Source organism: Procambarus clarkii, chromosome 37 (assembly GCF_040958095.1).
Source record: "Procambarus clarkii isolate CNS0578487 chromosome 37, FALCON_Pclarkii_2.0, whole genome shotgun sequence".
Taxonomy (NCBI): Eukaryota; Metazoa; Arthropoda; class Malacostraca; order Decapoda; family Cambaridae; genus Procambarus; species Procambarus clarkii.
The window spans coordinates 34,882,021-34,905,813 of NC_091186.1; the positions used below are offsets into that span (position 1 = coordinate 34,882,021).

Here is a 23,793-nt window from a genome sequence, read left to right on the forward strand (position 1 = left end):
GCCTGGATAGCTCCAGGGAACCAACGAGGTTTCCCTCAGAAAGTTTCCTATATATAAAGTCAACTTTCATCATGATGTGTCTCCATGTCAAAAGTGTTTATATAGAGGCAATACTACACTCAGTTGGGTGAGAACAATGTGACCTTCAGCAGCGTATCTTCACTGAGGTGTGGACAGTCTTGACATCTGGGAAGAGTGTTTGGCACTTCTGGAGCCAATCTTCTACCTTTATGCTGCACTCATCAGCTGTGTCTATGGTTGTGTCAACCTCCTGTGGGGTGTTGACTGTGTCGAGGCTTCCCAACATGGCCTGCAGCTGAGTTTTCCCTTCCTCTCCATGTGTTGTCATATCCATCACACTGGTATCCTCCAGTTCCAAGAGCTTCATTGCTGACTTGTTCTGCTCTACCAGAGCATAGAGTCTGTCCTGGAGCTGGAGGTGGTGAGTCTTCCAGTCCCCTAGCTGCCCCCGATACTCCCCCAGCTGGGACAGTACCTCTTCACAGCTAGTAATGAGGCTGCTGATGCTGCTCTTCTGCTCCTGCACCATGGAACGTAACTTCTTACTGATGCCTCTGGAGGGCCCTTCATAAGGTTTTGCTGGCACTACTTCCTCATTTGTTAGCTGGATATTTTTGAGTTTCCTAACTAAAGCCTCCACAGCATAGCTAATTGGGAACTGAGTGGCAGCTGTGGCAGTGTGCTGGGCACGGCAGCTGGGGCAGGACAGCTGACCATTCTTGATAGCATTGTCAATACACTGGGAGCAGAATGTGTGGCCACACGGCAGATTGCGAGGCCGTAGCTGATTGTCATCATAATCGTTAAAACACACTGAACATTCCTCTGGCTTGTTATCCTGTGGAAAAGAATATTTGGTTAAACTAGATATATTTACAACAAAAAAGTAATATTACAGTACTTTATTTACTAATACAAATTGCATAATATTTATATACATTCTTTGCATTAGCTATTCTAGAGCAGAGTTAATATTACTTACAGATTAACATATTCACACAAGGGCCAATATTTTTTATAAATATATCCCGGAGTATGGGATAATATTTTTGGGTAACATATTGCAGCAGCAGGGCTGCCTGTAAGACGTACCTGAGAGTACAGACTAACAATACCTGTCCTTACTTTCTTATGAATAATGGAAGGAAACGTATGTATCATATATGATAATTGGGGAAGGGTCAAGTATTCTTAGTCTAAGTTGGACAATAAGTGCACTGGGGTTAAATCTTTACAACAAATGGGCTTTATTGAACAACTCCGGATTATTCTACACTTATTAACTATGGGAACACACGATTACGTTACTGGATTGTTGAGATTGAGTGATACTCTTCACCAAACATAAACATAATGGATGAATTGACTATTGGTCCCACACAAATCTGGGCTTAGTCATTATTTTATTGTACACTCTCTTGGTAATATACAAATGTAGCATGGATTTTTACAATATAAGGTCTCTACACTTAATCACTTTACTAACGGGGACCAAGGTTGATGGAGTTTAAACCACGTGTTACAGAACTCCTTAAAGTGGGAGAATGAGCCCAAAATAACACAAGACACACAGGGTTCTACAAACACACATTCCTAAAATTCCTATCCCTAAACTAACAAAGAAAAAAAGCACTAGTACAGTTAATGCACTTATTGTTACTGTAGAAGACCATCCAAGTGTCGCACTGACGTCTACTGGACACTGGAGTAGTCGCCGCCTGAATGGACAACTTGCTGCTGCTCTCCACTCTGTGTGCACTCGCTTGGTTCCAATAATCTTTCATACAAAACTCATATCCCAAAATTGGTCATTTGTATGTCTTACAGAGTTCCAGACTGTTTTCATCATTTAACACTGCTGTTTCTATATATATTTTCAACCAGTGAATGTCATAAATAAGTGTTTCCTATACTATTCCATTGCTTTGGGGAGGATATATAATTATTAATAATAATAATTTTCCTTTCTAAGTCACTGAGCTCTGCATGTACAGAACTGACTATTGTACTGGCAGAGATCATAAATTCATGATTGTCCTGCCCTTCAAAAAGACCTGAACAAAATAAGTGTATGAGCACCACTTGGCAAATGGAATTTAGGGTGAACAAATGCCATGTTATGGAATGTGGAATAGGAGAACATAGACCCCACACAACCTATAAATTATATAATTACCTAAGTGTAGTTACAGGATGAGAGCTATGCTCATGATGTCCCGTTTTCCAAGCACTCTGTCATATAACGCTTGGAAATTACTGACGCTTTTGGCCTCCACCACCTTCTCACCTAACTTGTTTCAACCGTCTACCCCACTTGTTTGCGAAAGTGAATTTTCTTATTCACTTCTAAAAAATTTAATTTTCTTCGGCACCTTTGTTTAGTTTAAATCTATGACCTCTTGTTCTTGAAGTTCCAGGTCTCAGAAATTTTTGCCTATCAATTTTATCAATTCCCGTTACTATTTTGTACGTAGTGATCATGTCTCCTCTTTTTCTTCTATCTTTTAGTTTTAGAATATTTACCCCTTTAACTGCGCAACGTGCCTGCAGGCCTACGCTTGGGGTGCGCTACGCACCTCCGGGTATTTGTATTTTTCACGTTCGATTTAAAAGTGGCGCACCGTGATGCGGGTATGGAATGGATGGCTGGGGACCCCAGTGATTGTCCGCCATCTTGAATTGTTTTTTTTTAGCATGCCCCGCGGCCGTGGGGAGCCCCAGTTCCCAAGCAGCAACCATGTCTGATGTCAACCAGCTCCCGCTCCACGGTGACCCGCGGTCATGGAAAACGACTCTGAGGAAGAGATTCGCGATATTTTGTACGACGACGGTGCTGTGGATGATGACCTGGACTATGATCCAGAGAAAGATCTGACACAGAGGTCTGATACGAGTGAGGGAGAGACACAAGTGGATGATGTGGCGAGCGTGTACGGTACACGTTCCTCGCCCGGCCTGTCTCGCCACCCTGAGTCAACACCGTTATCCTCACCACCATCATGTATGTCCCCAGACGCTAGTTTATTCAGTGACAGTACATGTGATGAATCTTTCTCGGGCTTCAGTAACATTGGCTTCGATACAAGAAGTGTGGACAACCCGAGTACTAGCAGCGGGGGTGGTACCAGGCGAGGCTTTGCTGCCTCAGCAACACGTCGAGGCAGGTGACAGCGTGTCTCGCAGCATGACAACAGTGGGCCCTCAACATCAGGTGTTCGTGGTAGGCCTATGGTACGAAAATCTACCTCAGCTCCAAGCATACCCACAAGCAGCTCCAGCAGCAGACGACGTAGCCGTGGTTTTGGTGCTCGTGGTGGTGTTGGCACCAACACCAAACTCCCTGGTGTACTTGTGTGGGAGGATTGCGCCACATTTGTCCCTCAAATACCAACGTTTGATGAATTTGATGATGGTGTTAAATCTTTATTCCCGTATACCGGTGATGATATGGCGGACATGGAATATTTCCAGGCATATTTTGACAATGTCTTCATGAGGCATCTTGTGACCGAGACAAACATGTATGCTCACACCCTCATAGACGGTGGCATATTAGCTGCCTCATGCCTCACGCCTCACGTAAGATACGACAATCGACGAGATGTACAGTATGTGTTTCTGGCACTATGCATGATGATGAAACACTCCGAGAAATCTGTCGTCCAGGACTATTGGAACAAAGACAGCCTTGTTCCATCACCCGTCTTCAACCGGTATATGTCGCGGGATAGGTTCCACTTGATTCTCAGGTGCCTGCATTTCGAGAACAACGCAATTGAGGACAGACCCGACAGACTGTGGAAGGTACGCAAGGTATTCAGTGACCTGAGAGGGAACTTCAGAGATTATTTTGTACCTGGACAGAATGTCGTTATCGACGAGTTGCTTGTACTGTTCAAAGGCAGACTGGCATTCAAGCAGTACATCCCTTCAAAGCGGCACCGTTTTGGACTGAAGTTTTTCGTGCTATGCGACTGTGAGACTGGTATTGTCCTGGACATGAACTTGTATTTTGGTACAGACATCGACATACCAGCTCAAGATGACTACGGGTTCTCCAGCAGTGTCGTAAAAACCCTGATGGAACCGTTGCTGAACAGGGGGCATGTTACTGTTCACCGACAACTATTACACCAGCCCCCTGTTGACCAGATACCTCCTTGCCCCACAACACCGGCGTATGTGGCACTGTGAAGGTCCTCAGGAAGGAAATGCCAGTGTTCGGTATAGGTATATCCGTGGGCGAGTGCCAGCTGCGCAAGTGTGACAATATGCTGTCAGTGCGGTGGAAGGACAGACGCGAGGTGAATATATTGACGAAGATTCACACCGGTGCCATGTTGGACAGTGGGAAGGTCCATTTTCAGACACGCAACCCCATGTATAAGCCAGATTGTGTCATAGACTGAAACGTGAACATGCGCCTCGTCGATAAATGTGACATGATTCTTGGTGGTGTGGAATGCGTGCGCAGGTCTGTGAAGTTTATGAAAAAGTTCTTCTTCCACCTCATGGATGTTGCAGTGCTCAACTGCTTCAATATGTACCTAATGAAGTCCGGCAGGAAACCGCCTATACGTACCTTCAGTGCTAGCGTTGTGTCACAGCTGCTGGTAAAGTATGGCAGGGAGGGCTTCATCGTACCGCGCGGGGTGCAAGCAACAATGCCACACACAGCTCCAGACTGCGGGGGATTGAGAACTTCGGGGTACACATGTTGGAGTATATGCCAGGCACAGTATCACGGGAGAAAGGTAAACATGCATGCATAGTATGCAGGAACACTACACACAGATCACAGAAGTGAAGATGCATCAGCACCTGGTGCGTAGAGTGCAAGGTGCCACTCTGCCCCGTTGGCTGTTTCGCAGCATATCACACACTTGCGGAGTATTGAGTGTGTGTATATAGTGTGTGATACTGTACAGTGTGTATATATAATGTAAATATAAATATATCAGATCACAGTGCTAGCGTGATCACAGTTATTAATGTTAGTTGGCACTTCAATGAGCTTGTGGTCCGAGTACGTAGTGTCTGAGACAGTAATGTCTCTGGTTAGTTCCTCATTGTTCGTGAATATCAGGTCCAGCATGTTTTCGTTCCTAGTTGGTTCTGTAATCTGCTGACTAAGCGAGAATTTGTCACAGAATCTCAGTAGTTCTCTGACCTGTGGTTGGTTATTTCCAGGTTAACTTCCTGCTATAATGTTATTGTTTACTATTCTCCATTTTAAACTGGGTAGATTGAAGTCTCCAAGGAAGATGATATCTGGTACTGGGTTTACTAGGTTATCAAGGATATTCTCTATTTTGTGGATCTGTTCAGTGAATTCCTCAACTGTTGCATCAAGTGGTTTGTATATAAAAATAATAAGTAGATTCATATTTTCTACCTTGACTCCAAGTATCTCTACCACCTCATTGCACGAGTTCAGGAGCTCTGTGCATGCCAGCTCCTCTTTAACCCTCAAACCGCTTGGGGTCCAAATGGAATTAACACCCACACGCGCAACAAAAAAAAAATTCTAGAAATTTTTTTTTTCTTTTTAATCTCTCTATTTGTGTTCCCTGAGCACGGGAAAAATAATAAAAAAATTTAATTACACTTACCGTGGACATAAATGACCCGAGAAGATCGTCGATGACGTCACGCCTGATCTTCGCTGGACCGCTGTGCGCCCGGGGTGAGTCAGGCGCGACGGAGGAGCCCGAGTTGCCGCGAATTTATTTTCGCGTTATTATTTCCAGTATCTATAGCGTATTTTACACACATTTTTTTCACTGGTGTGTTTCAATATGTTCTCACAAGAAGATTTATAAACATAAAACTGTTGCCAATGTATATTGTATCCACATATTAGTGTCACAAGTATTTGCACAAAAAACCAGCGTTGAATGTAATGAAACGCCATTTTCTGGGTGAGACCCGGAGGCTCTCCGGAACTTTACCGGCTGATATGCTAATGTCAGACTTTGGCATCAGTCATGTGTATGGAGTTCTAGGGCCTACCGGGGACCACGGCCAGAACCTGGCCCCCTCAGAGAGGCAAGGGGAGCAATGGCCTATAGAAACCCCCGTGTGGTTGGAAGCATTCTATGTCTGCCATCGACCGGGTCAAGCATCCAGAAAGGTAAGCATTCCAAACCAAACCCCTATTCTGGTGAAAATTGCTACCTAAAGCCGAACTAGTGGATAGAACTCTTCAACAGACAACAAGGAAACTAGTATGACGTCATACGTCACCGCGCCGCTGTCTGCACAGCTCCCCTCTCCCCGGGAGGGGGAAGGAGGAGCCCCAGACCTCCCACGCCGGCTATCCACCCATCAGTTCTGAGGCTGGATGTCAAAACACGCGAAAAACGCCGACCAGAGGGAGGGAGGGTTGACGGGGAGCCTCCGGGTCTCACCCAGAAAATGGCGTTTCATTACATTCAACGCTGGTTTTCTGGGGGGAGCCCCGTCGGCTCCCCGGAGCTAACTACCCACAGAGGAAAGTCAAAGGGACAGAACCGGGAGGCGGACACCACGCACCCCCCAAGGAGGCGAGACAACCGGCAGCAAACGCCAACCCAAGGCGCCACAGCCCCGAAAAATCCCGGGAACAACACGAGAACCACGAGCAGCAAGGCCCCTGCACGAACACCAAAAATCCATGCCCGAAAGACCGCAGGGCCACGTCGCCCAGACGGCAGCGAGAGCAGAGAAGCCACTAACGCCACAGGCATGAGGGAAGAACACAGGCAGCTTAGCCGCAAGAACACGGCTGACCATCCGGGATACTATCACCCGCGCACCGGGAAGAACAGAACCAGATCAACACAAAACGCGCTCCGGACCCAAACGCCGTGGCACACAAACAACAGCGGAGGGCCGCCACTGAACACAAAAACGACACACCCCCGGCCCGACCAACGAAGCACCATCAAACCCTGGACCCCTCCAGAATGCAGCAGCCCCACCCCGCGCCAGAAAAGATGGAGACTGCTGCCACCAAACAACCAAAACGCCACAACCGAAGGAGCAAGAAAACTCAGCGACTCGACCCCCAGAGGCAAAGGCTCAAAGGAAAGAGCCGACGAAAAAACACACCGGAACCGAAGGGGCACAACCAACCGAGGAGAAGACAGAGCACGCTGACCAGAGACCAGGATGGTGCAAGCGGCGCACGAACAGGCTGGAGGTGAAATGACGCACAAGACAGCTGACTAACGGTGCAGAAGCAACACCAAGACCGAAAGCAAACTGAAACGGCTCCGCCCGCGCCGCACGAAAAGAGGCGACAGTATGTGGCAAGACGACGGCCCCCAACCCCCACTAGAAAACCAAGCCGAGAGTAAACCATGCTAACAAGAGTAACCACCTAAGAAGGGACAGGAAAAGGAAGGACCGCCAAAATACCCCATACTGCCGCCAAGAGAAGCACGCAGGTGGGACACCTACCACGAAGCCACCCAACCACCAACCGGAGGCGAGACCGCGAGGCAGAACATAAGCAGCCCCGACAAGGCCCCTCCGAGCCCAGGAAAAGGCGGAGCCGCGGGAAGATCTCGGGCGCGACCACCGAAACCCAGGCGGCACCAGGAGATGGAACGTCTGCCGAACAGAAAAAACTCCCCAAAGCATGCAAGCCCGCCAGGAGTTCAGAAACAACGGGTCCGACGCGAAACATCGCAAGACCCCCCAAAAAAAAAACCAGCAGGGCAAGCAAGGAAACCAAAGAAGGCGGAAGGGTCGCCGCCAGAACAGTACCCGAACCAAGGGGTAAGAACAACTGCAATAGACCGAGACAAAGAAGCACATCACAGGACACAGGCTGACCAACGCCTAAGAACACACGCAGAACATCCCTGCCGCAGAGGAGGCAGGAAGAAAGAGCAGAAGCACAAAAACCCCAGGAGAACAACCAGGGGTGGACAATCAGTCAGGGACAGAAAAACCACCACGCAATCCCCAGGCACAAAACAGCAGCAAAGTGCCACACCACAACCGGACACAGGAACAAGGACACGCCACCGTGAAACACGGTACCAATGCACATGTGCAGCAGCAGCAACAGGCACCACTGCAACATGCAACATGTAAATAGCAACTCCCTTCTGCAAAGGCAGAGAACAGAGCAGGCAGACCCCAGACAGGGCCAACGGAGGCACGTTAAAACCCAGCAGGCCCAGAAACCTGCACCAGGCGACCGACGGCGGAGAAACCCCGCTCGATACCTGCTGGATGAGGTACTGGGAGCTCTTTTACACCTGAAGCCCGGCCCAAGGCCAGGCTAGACCGGCCAGAGGGTGGCCCACCAGGCAGCTGCTAGGAGCAGTCCACCGACCCACATACCCCCACAACCAGGACGGGCCGGAACTGCCATACGAAAACAGGCTAGTGCACCCTGAAAGTCCACGGACGAACCAGCAAGAAGGCTTATGCTCGCAAGTAGGTTGTGGAACAAGCATAGACCTCTGATGGTAATACAGTGTTCCCCAAATGTGCCAATAGCACCACTGCACTCCACTGGTACTATCCCGCAAGTTCTACCAGATAGGCGGGACCCAAAAGCCAGAGCTCAAATCCTGCAAGCACAGCCAGGAGCCTAACCAGGTGAGTACAGAACCAACTATACAACCCCCACACCTCACAACATTAAAAAAGAGGGTCCCCTGAATGACTCCAGCATGGGTTGGACATGCACATGAGGAGGACAGGAAGGGTTGAAAAAGGGACAGTCACTGGTGTGCGAACGGTCTCAGTCGTACAAAAATATACCTAAATAAAGACAGGTATATAAACAACACCGCATCCAGCGCCCGGCCAAAAGACGCCAGACCACAGAAACTCACCTGGCGAATGGTGGCACGAACTTGACACGACTCAACCGTGCCCAGAAGAACCTGGGAGCACTGCCAGGTGAAGACGCCAGAGCCGGACCCTTCCGGACCCGCAGGAGAGCAGGGAGAGGCGAAGGAGGCGGTCCACACCCATGACATAGGGAAAACCGCGGTGTCCTCCCCACAACTGGGAACCAGGACACCCCCGGCGCGGAGGGGCACATACCGCAGCCAGGGAGAAGAACGAGAGGCGAAGCACTGTAGCAAAAAGGGCGCAAAACACCAGCACTGAAACACCGCCCAGACCAAAACAAACTCCATGGCGCATGCGCATAACATGCTGGCCGAACCGCACACCCTCCCTGCGGGAAGGCGCCAGCCAGGACTACTGCACGAGAAAAGTAGCCAAAAGAGGAAGCAGGAACAATAAAACCGGCCAAAGAAGCAAAGAGCCCAAAAAGGAACCCAACCGGGCAACAAGCAGCCCAACCGGGCGACAAGCAGCCCAACCGGGCGACAAGCAGCCCAACCGGGCGACAAGCAGCCCAACCGGGCGACAAGCAGCCCAACCGGGCGACAAGCAGCCCAACCGGGCGACAAGCAGCCCAACCGGGCGACAAGTAGCCCAACCGGGCGACAAGTAGCCCAACCGGGCGACAAGTAGCACAACAGGGCGACAAGTAGCCCAACAGGGCGACAAGGACGAGGAGCCGACAGACGTTCCAATAATGCAGGAAGTAGCGAAAAACCTTCCCGTACCCTTACTACACATAAGGGGCATAACTGGCCGACCCCTCACAGTGTTCAAGAGAGAACTGGATAAGCACCTCCAAAGGATACCTGATCAACCAGGCTGTGACTCGTACGTTAGGCTGCGAGCAGCCGCGTCCAACAGCCTGGTTGATCAGTCCGGCAACCAGGAGGCCTGGTCGACGACCGGGCCGCGGGGACGCTAAGCCCCGGAAGCACCTCAAGGTAACCTCAAGGTAAGGTACCCTTGAGAACACAGAAGCCAACAGTCCCGAAGGCACACGAAGGCGCAGGCGCACCCGAGATCAGACGTCACGCAGAACCCCATCGAACGGGGAAACATGACGAAAACACCGTCCCAAAAAGGGTGGGAGGAAACATCCACCCACAGAACGGAACCAACCGACTCAAAGGCCAAGGAACCGAGCCCGGGGAGAGGCCGACGTCCAACAGCACGTACGGCGAGTGGGGAGGAAAAACCCCACTCCGCGTAACCACAAGCCCCGCCTAGAGGGGGATAAAAACCCCCTCGGGGTCCAACGGGGCCAAGGCCCCCCAAGTCAGCCCCTTCCCAGCCCCGGGAACCTACACGACAGGCCCCGGGGCCGAGCCGTTCCCCCAAAGCCCCGGCCGTACCAGAAAACCGGGGAAGCCGTAAAAACTCTAAAGAAGGGAGCCCACTGGCAGACTCGTACAACACGGCTGGAGGAACAGGCTCAAATGCCCCCGTCACTACCCCGGAAGGGGAATTCCCCGAGACTGCCCGAGTCTCAACACCATCAAAAACCCCGCCCCGAACCTACAGACGGTAAGGAACCGGATGCAGGCAGGAAGGGTGATCCAGGGGAAAGACAAGGGGGCGTGGATGGAACCGAAGCAACCAACACCCCCAAGTCCCAAAACGAACTACAACGGGGCAGCCCCGGGGCTCCCGGGGAGGAAACCACGAGAACGTTGCCACCAACAAGGCTCAAGTGCAACGCCCCTGCTGCCCTCACCCGCTTTGTTAGCACAGCTGGGTAACCGGGCCACAACGAGCAACCAAACTCGCAAGACTCCGGGTCGAAGGTGTCACCGACCCCACAGGCAGCAGACGGAGGCAAAACAGAGAGTCACCCAGAGACAAAGGGTGAGAGCAACCCTCAAACTCGCTGGAAGCGAGGGGGGGACTCTGGGGTCACATCCATCGGACCCACGCGCCCCCAGGGGTTTCCCAGGGTCCCGAGCGTTTACTATAAGAGGACTCGCGCTCAGGTAATCCTAGGCAGGGTACTGCTAACCGGCACCCAAAGCTACCAAACAACTTTCTAAGAGCTGAACCCCCGGGACATGTACACTCACGGGGACCTAGCAGGGGTACCACCAGAAAATACTCAGAACACAAGGGACACAAGGGGCAAGAACGAAGGCAGACCCCCCCCACCAGGTAGATAAACAAAAAGAAAAAGAAAACCCCGCAAGAGGACAGCGTACCCAAGCGGAACAGAGCTATGTTATGATTGGTAAAGACAAGCTGCACAGTACCCTGCGCCCCGCCAGTGCAAAAACTGCCCCTTACTCTAAGGTGAACAAGGGAGACAGAACACCCGAGCACACAAAGAGTGGCCGAAAACCAAGCAGTAAATGGCCAAGCAGGGGCAGGACCCAAGGAACTTGTGGAAGGTGGCCCCAAGCCCCAAGGGCAGTACTTACAGGGCACCTAGGGAAGGGAACCCTAGGCGCATGCAGCCCGAGTACTGAAGAATCACTCCCGGCTCACGCACCACCTAGAAAACAGACACCACACTCTAGGTACAGTGCTGAAACAACCACTGGAGCCGGAGCACATAACCGGTGCCTATAGCATCAGCCGAAGAACTGATGGGTGGATAGTCGGCGTGGGAGGTCTGGGGCTCCCCCTTCCCCCTCGCGGGGAGGGGGGAGCTGCGCAGACAGCGGCGCGGTGACGTATGACGTCATACTAGTTTCCTTGTTTTCTGTTGAAGAGTTCTATCCACTAGTTCGGCTTTAGGTAGCAATTTTCACCAGAATAGGGGTTTGTTTTGGAATGCTTACCTTTCTGGATGCTTGACCCGGTCGATGGCAGACATAGAATGCTTCCAACCACACGGGGGTTTCTATAGGCCATTGCTCCCCTTGCCTCTCTGAGGGGGCCAGGTTCTGGCCGTAGTCCCCGGTAGGCCCTAGAACTCCATACACATGATGCCAAAGTCTGACATTAGCATATCAGCCGGTAAAGCTCCGGGAAGCCGACGGGGCTCCCCCCAGAAATGTCTTATTTCACAATAAAATATACTATTTCTTATGATTTATTTCCATTATATACACTCACTTATTCTGTATTTACATGTTTTGGCACCAGTCTTGGACATTTAGAAGTCATCAAGACTGTGATACTCGTTGAAACATCGGACATGGCACAGAGGGACCTGACACGCTGTGCACCAAGTCATCACCATTTTTCTTTTCTGTTCCCTCTTGGTTGTTGACCAGCATACTACACATGCACGCTGGCCTACTGCACGCTTTCTAGTTGGTGGTAAAAACCTGAGATTGTGTGTCAAAAAGGCATCCCTGAAAGCGAGCCTGGGTGTTGGAGCATGGTGCAATACCGGGTTCAGAATGGGCCTCTGTACACCAGGAATTACTTTGCCAAACTTCTGTAGTAATTGTGTTACTACAGTAAAATTGAATGCACGGAAATTACGTTTACCACCTGTTTTGACAAGATACATATTGTAACTGTTCAGCATTGTTACATCAACAAGGTGGAAAAACATTTTCTTGGTCCACTTCACTGTTTTCCGTACACACTCCACTGCCCCCACCATCATATCACATTTATCCACCAAACGCATGTTGATGTTATAGTCCAAGACACAATCTGGCTTATAGATTATTTCTCTGGTGGTTCTGTTCACCTTGCCACTGTCCAGCATTGTTCCAGCATGAATGGTGGTCAACATGTTCACTTCACGCCTGTCTTTCCACCGCACTGAAAGTATTCCACCCGTTTTTCTGAGCTCGCAATCACCAACCTGCATAGCACCTGGAAACACTGGCATTTCCCTTCGTTTTGCCTTCACTGTGCCACACACATCAGTTCTATTATCAAGCAAGAACCTAGTTAGCAAGGGACTGGTATAATAGTTATCTGTGTATAAAATGTGGCCCTTGTTCAGATATGGTGCAAGCAGTGACTTCACAACACTACCTGAGAAGCTATGTTGGTCATTAGCAGGAATGTCTACATTTGTACCCGTATACATTATCATATGTAACACAATTCCTGTTTCACAGTCACAGAGTACAAAGAATTTCAATCCAAATCGGTGGCGTTTGGAGGGAATATACTGCTTGAAGGCAAGACGTCCTTTGAAAAGCACAAGGGATTCGTCAATCACAAGCTTCTGAGCTGGTACGTAGAAATCCCTGTACTTTCCGATAAGTTCATTCAGTACGTGCCTTACCTTCCAAAGCCTATCTTCATCATTCCTGTCTTCATCATTTGCAAAGTGAAGACACCTGAGGATTATCGCAAATCGGTCTCGAGACATATATTTGCCAAACATTGGTGTTGGCTCTGTCTTTGCTCCAATAATGAACGATTACGTGTTTGACACAATGTTTCATCAACATACACAGTGCCAAAAACACATACATTTCACCTACAGTCGTATCTTTCCATCGCTGCAAACGTGAAAAATCGGATAACTCCTCCTCATCAATGAGATCACTCGCATATTTGTTCGTCTCATGAACAAGATGTTCCATTAGCAGCTCATCAAAATATGCAGTAAAATAGTCCATTTCACACATATCTGCACCTTTATCAGGGAAAATGTCTGTAATTCCAACATCCGAATTATCAAAAACAGGAATTTGTGGAACAAAATCTGTCCCATCACTCCACACAAAAACACCGGGTGTCTTTCTAGAGCCAATAGCGGCACCACGGCGAGGAAACTGTGTACCAGGAGCTGAAGCAGGTCTAGGAACAGTAGGGGCGGGCCGGGACGGTGATGGAAAATTTCTCGATGTTGAGCGTCTTTGTTCATGTGGTGCCATGCGGTGCCGCATGGCTTGGCCAGATGCTGCTGACGCGACAAATTGTTGCTTGGCAACACCACACACTCTTCCACTGGCACTAGCAAAATTATTTTCCGATTCTAAGTCACTAAAACCGGAAAATGATTCACCTTCTTCAGAATCGTCGAGCAAAACATCAATATCTTGCAAGGGAGCACATGAACTGTGTGGTCTTGCTGAAATTGGGGTGGAGTGAGGGCGAGGAGGCATGGGTGAGATGCTAGGCCTAGCCCTGGTGGAGCCAGCATGTTCACACTCGTCGTCGGTCGTATCCACCTCTGAGGGCTGTGTATAGTCATGATCAAAGTCTGAGTCGTCTATATCAGACTCATCACCATCCGGGAACAAATTATGAGTAATTTCGTCCTCGGTCAGAGGTCGCGAGGAACGTCTCGCTGAGCGGGGTCGGTCGTCGGAACGTGATGCGCTCGCCATGGTGTCCGCCGGGTAACTGAGCTCTGTACACAAAGGGGACCCACGCTGGATTTTTTTCCCAGGTGGGGTTTGTTTATGTTTGGTCGAGGCTCGCCGATGACTACCCCTATCCCAGGCAGGGCGTTTAAATTATAGCGCTAGACATGAAATCACATATAAATGATGTGCGTGGTTTCGGTTTTGTCACTGATATCATATATATATGATATGCGCGGTTTGAGGGTTAATATACAGCCCTACTTAATATACAGACCTACTCCTCCACTTGACCTAATTACTCTGTCACATCTATATAGACTATAATTCGGAATCCAGATTTCACTATCCATGTGGTCTTTTGTGTGGGTTTCTGTAAATGCACCAAATATTGAGTTCGATTCTATTAGGAGGCCATTTATGAACTTAGCTTTATTTCTTGATTTTGGTTTCAAGCCTTGTATGTTTGCAAATATGAATGATTTTCCACATTGCGTGTCAGTTTTGGTGGGCTTTGGTAGTTCTCCCCCCAATCTAACCCGGTCCAGGGTGTGTTGTTTTGGAAGTGATTCGTCCAGTTTTGGTAGTAGGACGGGTGTTGTGTGGTGTAGTACCTGTGTGCTTGTTGATAATTTGTATTCCAGTCTTGTGGGTATCTCCCTTCCCCTCTGTAACCCTGTAGTGGTTCCATCTGATTGTTCCTCTCTCTTATATTTACTACTCTGTTTCTGCCTTTCTCTAAAAAATTTCCAGTAGTGTCATATTGATCTTCCTGTCTATAACGCTGTGTACCTCTCACGTGGAATTCCGGACACTGAAAATTGTAGCATTTTTTGTCCCTAATTGAAAATTTACATAATTTAGGGTGAAAGTATCTACACCCTGTTCCAAAACGGCATGTACCTCTCGCCAACATGTTCCTGCATTTTCGAGGATGTAGAAAATTGCATTTTGCTCCTAATTTTCCATATTTGCATATTCCTTTAGCGTAGAATTTGCAAATATGTTCTGGTTTTGCGTTTTTCAAGGTAATTATACTTGTGTGTCTTGTCTTCCTCTTTATTGGAGCTATCTCCGTCTATCGTCCCAATTCCTTCATTTATGCACTCTGTCTCACTGTTGCTTTCATCGTTTATATTACCTGGCTCTGCAATATTGCTGTTATTTTGTACCACAATACCCTCTGCCTCTACACTACTACTGCGGTTCTCTAAACTATCTGTTCCCGAGTTTTGGTCATTATCCAATGTTGTCTTTCCCCAGTCTGCATATATCATTGGTAGCTTTTCCGTGAATGAAAATCGCTGCGACTCGGGAATGTTTTTCATCAGTTTAGTTATGTTCTCCAACATTAATCTGTCATCCTTGCAGATCCAGTAAATTCCTTGCCTTTGTGTGCATTCTGTAGATAATTCTGCACAGCCCAGGTGAAATCTTATGTTACAGATGCAACACTTGACGCCTACATTACGTTTTCCCAATACTCCCGAACACTTGCCACACCTCTCCATTGTCTGATGTATTGTATTGTATTGTATTTGTGCTTCACTGTATGGATCACTTGTTGATGTCAGTCCTTTTAACTCTTTATAAAATTATATGTATATATTTATATATTTAATATTTATAATATTATATGTATACCGTATATTTGTAATATTATATATGTTATTTTGTTCAAACTTTATGGCAGGTACTTAGCGTAGGGTAGCGAAGCTGGTCCCCGGTCGGTACAGGTGACCTCTTGTTGTCCCAGGTTGATGTCACCAGTTGCCAGTTACTGGATTTATAACATTGATTTATTCTTTGCTTGTATTCTTACAAGGAATTTTCTGCCTAATTTCCGGCTTGCAATGGTACTCACTGACTTTATTACTAATTCCTAGATCCACATTTCCATATTACACTATATATTTTCCGTATTTTATCACTGTGGGACGTGCCCTGAGGTAGGCCTCTTGGCTTGTGGAAACACAGCCTAGCTGATGCCGCCTCTTGCCACTATTCTATATTTGTGTTGTAGTGCGATATATTTATATAATAAAATGAGTGAATCATCGCTGTACTCAAAAATATGGTGTGCATATTGTTGATTCAATTATTATGTTCATCAAACAGTGAACAAATACTTTGTCGGTTATTACACTATATACACAGGTTATATATAAGTAGATGCATGTTTTGTTCACCATAACGAACCACTAAGTTGGTATTATGAGTCAAAAAGCAATGAGGAGTGACCGCCACACACCAGCCAGCCACTCGCTGCCACTCACTCCCTCAACACCTCACTCGCCCACATTCTCCTCCCACAATACTGTTTTAGCTTTTATTCACTATATACAGGCGTTATATATAAGTATCTACATTCGTGTTCACCATAATGAATCACTTAAGTTGGCATGCAGAGTGGCAGTGGTAGCCTGCCACTAGCTGCTACTTCCTCCCTCCCTCCCTCAACTCACCTGACTCAACCAAATTCTCCTCCCACAATACTGTTTTTGCTTGTATTCACTATATACAGATGTTATAAATAAGTATCTACATGTTTTGTTCACCACAACTGTACAACTAAGTTGATATAGTTAGTTCAGGCACTAAGAGACGTCGCTACACACAGTCAGGTGGCAGCTGCTTCCCTCACACATTCAAGGTCAGACCCACTAAAATTTCACCCCCAACAATACTGTTTGTGGTGTTATTACCCTATATACAGACATTATATGTAAGTATCTACAGGTTTTGTTCACCATAACTGTTCAACTAAGCCGGTATAATGCCCAAAGAGCATAGTGGCCAACCCTACCAACATGACAAATCATGTAGATGTTGCCACACCCATCACCAAAATGGCTTCTCCCCCCCCCCCTGCCCCCCCCCCCCACACTCCCTTTGCTGTTATTACACTGTTGAGCTTGTAAAAGCACCTTCATCACCTTCAGTGAATAAGTGCTTAATTGCACACTAGTTTCTTTATCAGCTATCTCACCCTGTCAGAGTAAATGAGACAGATGTATGTGAATGCATGTGTGTGTATATGTATGTATATGTATGGGTATAAAGTATATATGGAAGCTGATCAGAATTACATTTCACCTTTGTGAATGTACATTAATGACACTACGTAAAAGTCACATCAAACACTTTATGTAGGGCATACGTAAATCTGTGGATCTATGTATTTACGTATGTAGGTTAGCTTAGCATTTTAAAAGCACCGAATCACCTTCTGTGGTTGAGTGTTCAATAAACCCTTGAACTCTATGTTTAACATTTCTCTAACCCTGTCCATGGAGGACAGAAGAAAATGTATATATGCTGGTTAGCATTGTAAATGTGTGGCCACGTTTGTGGTAGAAAATAATAAAAAAAAAAAAAAAAAAAAAAAAAAAAAATTACACTGTATATACACGTTATATATAAGTATCTACATTCATGTTCACCATAACGAACCACTAAGTAGGTATGCTGAGTGGCAGTGGCAGTGGTAGACAGTGGCAGCCCACCACTGGCTGCCACTCCCTCCCTCCTTCACCTCACCTCACTCGCCACCGTTCTCCTCCCACCATACTGTTTTTGCTTATATATCCAGACGTTATATACAAGTATCTGCATGTTTTGTTTACCATAGCGAACAATTAAGCTGGTATAGTGAGTCCAGACAGTAAAAGGTGGTCATACAGAGTCAGCAGACAATGCTACCTCCCTCCTCACCAAGATTATTCTTCCCAATACAGCGCTAATTATCACAACAATCCTGCTATTATCAGAACCCTGGTCATTTTTATCACAGTCAGAGATCTTCTGTAATAATATCATCGCTAAATAATAGCATGAACATGTATATTTTGGCATTTTTAGGCGATGCTGTGATCACAAGCTGAACAGCAGTGCTGTAGGATCATGCTGTGTGCGTCAGGCTTGGTGGCTCACTCAATACTGAGGCCCTCACACCCGGGAATTTGCCCCACGATATTTTTTTTTAAATGGCGTCTGTTTACAAGAGCCCTGATGAAGGTGAAGTGAACCCCGTGAATCCGTGGGCTGTTTAAATCTTGCGTAGTACTCCAATACATCATATGATGGGATGCGCATTTTACAGCAAGTCACTCAACCCATCATATGATGTGTTGCACAACTTAAGGGTTAAAGAACACAATAAAGAAGCCGTCACAACTGCAATATATATGACAAGTTGGATAAAAAGAACCGTTCACACTAGAGATGCTATACCAATGATGATACTCTTCAAGACGCTAGAGAGGAATACTGCTGCACAATGACAGCCCCCTTTCAAAGCTTGAGAAATTGCTGACTTGGAGAGCATGCAGAAATCCTTTATTGCTAGAATCCACTCAGTAAAACATCTAAACTATTGGGGTCGACTAAAATGCCAAAATCTGTATTCTCTTGAGCGCAGGCGGGAAAGATACATAATAATTTACACATGGAAAATAGTAAAGGAACTGGTCCCAAACCTGCACACAGAAATAATATCATATGAGACCAGAAGGTATGGCAGGATGTCCAGAATACCCCCCGTTGAAGAGCAGAGGTGCAGTAGGTACTTTAAGAGAGAAATCTATTAATATCAGCGGCCTGAGACTGTTCAACACACTTCCACTACACATAAGGGGCATAACTGGCTGACCCCTCACAATGTTCAGGAGAGAACTCGATAAGTCGATAAGCACCGCCAAAGGATACCTGATCATCCAGGCTGTGATTCATAAGTCAGGCTGTGAGCACCCGTGTCCAACAGCCTGGTTGACCAGTCCAGCAAAGAGGCCTGGTCAACGACCAGGCCGCGGGGATGCTAAGCCCCGAAAACACCTAAAGGCAAGGCTGAATGTTTTGTAAAGACATGTTTGCACTGCAAGGTTGATATTCACTATGTCACCTATTTCAGACTCCCAGTTGATATTAAGAGGCACCAGCATTACAGCTGCTTTTAGAAGTTTCATTGTGCAGCCTAAAGCTTATCTTCATTGTATCTAAAGGTGGTTTATTAATGTTGGTTAGAAGAAATAAAGGGTAATGGCCTGTGGTCCTATCAGTGATTATTCCTGAGGTAAGTGGAGAGGTTATGTTAGTCTAGATGTGGTCAAGAGTAAAGGAAGTCGCTTCAGTAATACTAAAAGGTTTAGTAATTAAGAGTATGAACAAGTAGAAATTCATACAGTTGAGGAAACTAACAACTTGAAGGTTATCAGGCTCACAGAGGTCAATATTAACTCTTTTGCTGGCCCGGCAGGCGACCTAGAGCACACACCGCAAGGAAGGCTGCGCATTGGCCGTGAGCGTACAAACCACACTCAAATGTTTATACTGTACTTTTTTCAGCTTTCTAACCTCAATTTTCATGCTAAGTATATTCATTTTGCTATCAATTGTTCACAATATAAAGGGGCACATTTAAAACCAGTCCCATAATATTTGGACAATAAATTGAATTTTTAAAAATGAATTAATTGATGATGGTATTATCTTCATCAGGGACTGTGCATGTTTCGGTTTTATGATGTTGATAACCTCATCAGGCCACGAAACCCGATATTAGTTGGTTTTTGTTAACCCCTGGGCTGCTCTTACAATTTTAGCCTGCAACACGTCTTATAAAAGTGTTCATTTGTGTTCCCTGATCATGGGAAAAATAAAAAATAAATTGTGACATATTTTGGCCACAATATGGCAAGGAAGTCTGGCAAAAGTGAGGCGTTGACAGAGTAATTGTCGGAGGCGGTCAGCTCCACCCGAGCTGTCAGGCGGGAGTTGTCACAAAGATATTATTACTTAATTATTTCAATGTCTGATTTTTTCTGTTTTTTTTTTAGTAATATTATTCAATAGTATGTAGTGTGATATATTTATATAATAAAATGTGTGACCCATCGCTATACTCAAAAGTATTATGAGCATATTAGTGATTCAATCATTATGTTCATCTATATAAATATAAATGTTCATTTGTTCAAAATCGCTAATCTCCAAAAGTTCTTCACAGATTGCTTTGAAATTTTGACGTTCCATTCACAACAGAGCGTGTTTTTATATACATACTATATAGATGTCATGCCTGTAATGGGAGAAAACATGCTTTTCTTGAAAATCTGTGTTTTTCACATGTTTTTTATGTGATGGAAATCTTCGAAACCTCCTTACCGATTGCTTTTAAATTTTGACACGACGTTGCATTTGAATAAGTGCGTGTTTTTATATACCTACTATATACATGCCTCATCTGTGACAGGTAAAAACCATGCATTTTTTTTTTTTAAACAGCGCCATCTGTTGCACGTAATAGCAACACACACTATACCAAATATGTTACGATTCCATTTCATTTTGATTTAATTATTTTGTGTGACATTGCGTTGGAATTGAGCTGTGTTGTATACCATACTGTTCATTTTGTGGGTATAGTTTATTTTTTTATTTTTATTTTTTTCATTGTTTTCATTTTGTTTTTTTAACTGTTCTACTTATTTGTAAGTGATAGGAACATCAGATCATTTGATGTTCCCATTTTTCTGATGGGAACATCAGACCATTTGGGAACGCATCAGATGAGGGAGTTGGGGGAATGGTGGGGAGGACGAGGGTGAGGATAATGGTGGGGAGGATGAGGGGGACGGGGGAGTGTAGCATGGTGAGGAAAACGAGGGGATAGGGGATTGGAGAATGGTGGGGAGGACAAGGAGATAGTGAAGTGGGGGATGGTGGGGAGGACGAGGGAGTTGGGTATGGTGGGGAGGACAAGGGGATGGGGGAGTTGGGTATGGTGGGGAGGACAAGGGGACGGGGGAGTTGGGTATGGTGGGGAGGACGAGGTGACGAGGGAGTTGGGTATGGTGGGGAGAATGAGGGGACGGGGGGAGTGGGGAAGACGAGGGGATGGAGAGAGTGGAGGATGGTGGGGAGGACAAGGGGATGGGGGAGGGCGGGAGGAATGGTGGGGAGGATGAGGGGACGGGGGAGTGGGGAACGGTTGGGAGGACGAGGGGACAGGGGAAGGGGGGGGGGGGGGGAAATAGTGGGAAGGACAGGGTGACGGGGGAGGGTTGCTGTGGCTCAGCAACGCACATGCATTTTGAGACATCTACCTTTCTGGGTGTCAGACCCGGTCGATGGCAGACATAGATTGCTCCCAGCCACACGGGGGTTTTAATAGGCCATTGCTCCTCGTGCCTCTCTGAGGGGGCCCAGGTTCTGGCTCATGGTTCCCAGTAGGCAAAAACTCCATGCACATTGACTGATGCCAGAAAGTTATACATATCCATTCAGCCTGGATAGCTCCAGGGAGCTGATGGGGCTCCCCCTAGAAAATACTGTGTTACAGTTTTTATTTACCTTATTGTTGGAATTATGTCCATCTTGAATTCTCATGATGTGAATACTGTACAGTAAATACTGTACAGTAAATATCTACTGTGCTGTACGCTGAGTACTATAAAACAGGTTATGAAACTTTTGTACACTAAAATTACTGCAACCTTAATCATAACACATTAACACTATGAACTAAATTTAACTCTTGTTCAAACTGAACACTTCACAAACGATGTTCTTAGATGTTTGCATCAGGTTTGCTGGCGCTGGCTGCTGCTGTGTTTGCTTCAGTTGCTTCTGAGCTGGTGCTGGCTGTTGTTGTACAGGTGCTAGCTACTGTTGTGATCGTGCTGGGTATGACTTTGCTCGTGCTGGGTACAGCTATGCTTGTGCTGGGTACAGCTGTGCTCGTACTAGGTAATTACCTAAGTGTAATTACCTAAGTGTAGTTACAGGATGAGAGCTACGCTCGTGGTGTCCCGTCTTCCCAGCACTCTTTGTCATATAACGCTTTGAAACTACTGACGGTCTTGGCCTCCACCACCTTCTCACTTAACTTGTTCCAACCGTCTACCACTCTATTTGCGAAGGTGAATTTTCTTATATTTCTTCGGCATCTGTGTTTAGCTAGTTTAAATCTATGACCTCTTGTTCTTGAAGTGCCAGGTTTCAGGAAATCTTCCCTGTCGATTTTATCAATTCCTGTTACTATTTTGTATGTAGTGATCATATCACCTCTTTTTCTTCTGTCTTCTAGTTTTGGCATGTTTAATGTTTCTAACCTCTCCTCGTAGCTCTTGCCCTTCAGTTCTGGGAGCCACTTAGTAGCATGTCTTTGCACCTTTTCCAGTTTGTTGATGTGCTTCTTAAGATATGGGCACCACACAACAGCTGCATATTCTAGCTTTGGCCTAACAAAAGTCATGAACAATTTCTTTAGTATATCGTCATCCATGTATTTAAATGCAATTCTGAAGTTAGAAAGCATAGCATAGGCTCCTTGCACAATATTCTTTATGTGGTCCTCAGGTGATAGTTTTCTATCTAGAACCACCCCTAGATCTCTTTCTTTATCAGAATTCTTTAAAGATTTCTCACATAATATATAGGTTGTGTGGGGTCTATGTTCTCCTATTCCACATTCCATAACATGACATTTATTAATATTAAATTCCATTTGCCAAGTGGTGCTCCATCTACTTATTTTGTCCAGGTCTTCTTGAAGGGCATGACAATCATCTAAATTTCTTATCCTTCCTATTATCTTAGCATCATCAGCAAACATGTTCATATAATTCTGTATACCAACTGGTAGATCATTTATGTACACAATAAACATCACTGGTGCAAGAACTGAACCCTGTGGTACTCCACTTGTGACATTTCTCCATTCCGATACATTGCCTCTGATTACTGCCCTCATCTTTCTATCAGTCATAAAATTTTTCATCCATGATAGAAGCTTACCTGTCACCCCTCCAATATTTTCCAGTTTCCAGAACAACCTCTTATGTGGAACTCTGTTGAAAGCCTTTTTTAGGTCCAGATAGATGCAGTCAACCCAACCATCTCTTTCCTGTAATATCTATGTGGCTCGATCATAGAAACTGAGTAAATTCGATACACAGGATCTTCCAGATCGAAAACCATACTGTCTGTCTGATATTATATCATTTCTTTCTAGGTGTTCTACCCATTTAATTTTGATTAGTTTTTCCAATACTTTCACTATTACACTTGTCAATGATACAGGTTTATAATTGAGGGGGTCTTCCCTGCTGCCACTTTTGTAGACTGGAACTATGTTTGCCTGTTTCCACACATCTGCTACGATTCCTGTACACAGGGATGCCTGAAAGATCAGGTGAAGTGGAATGCTGAGCTCAGATGCACATTCTCTCAGAACCCATGGTGAAACGCCATCTGGGCCAGCTGCTTTGTTCTTACCGAGCTCCTTGAGCATTTTTTCCACTTCGTCTCTAGTCACCTCTATGTGCTCTATGTTGTTCTCTGGAATTCTTATTGTATCTGGTTCCCTAAAGATTTCATTTTGTACAAACACACTTTGGAACTTTTCGTTTAGTGTTTCACACATTTCCTTTTCATCTTCCGTGAATCTATTTCCCATTTTCAACCTCTGAATATTATCCTTTACCTGCAATTTGTTGTTTATGAATTTATAGAATAGACCTGGTTCTGTTTTACATTTGTCTGCAATCCCTTTTTCAAAATTTCTTTCTGCCTCTCTCCTCACTGCCGTGTAGTTGTTTCTCGCATCTTTGTATCGCTGGTATGTTTGGGGGTTCGGCCTCTTCCTGTATTGATTCCATTTTTGTGTCTTTTGGTCTCTAGCCCTCTCGCTACGTAT

The 23,793-nt window shown here is 46.2% G+C and overlaps 1 long non-coding RNA gene across 1 annotated transcript in view; it reads right to left on the reverse strand.

Moving 5' to 3' along the window:
• Positions 1-579: 579 nt before the first annotated feature.
• Positions 580-23,793, reverse strand: part of LOC123765929 (uncharacterized) — an 81,922-nt gene continuing 58,708 nt past the window's right edge. Inside the window, exon 3 of the long non-coding RNA XR_011230600.1 lies at positions 580-859. This is a non-coding gene — a long non-coding RNA (uncharacterized lncRNA). The remainder of the gene's footprint in view (positions 860-23,793) is intronic.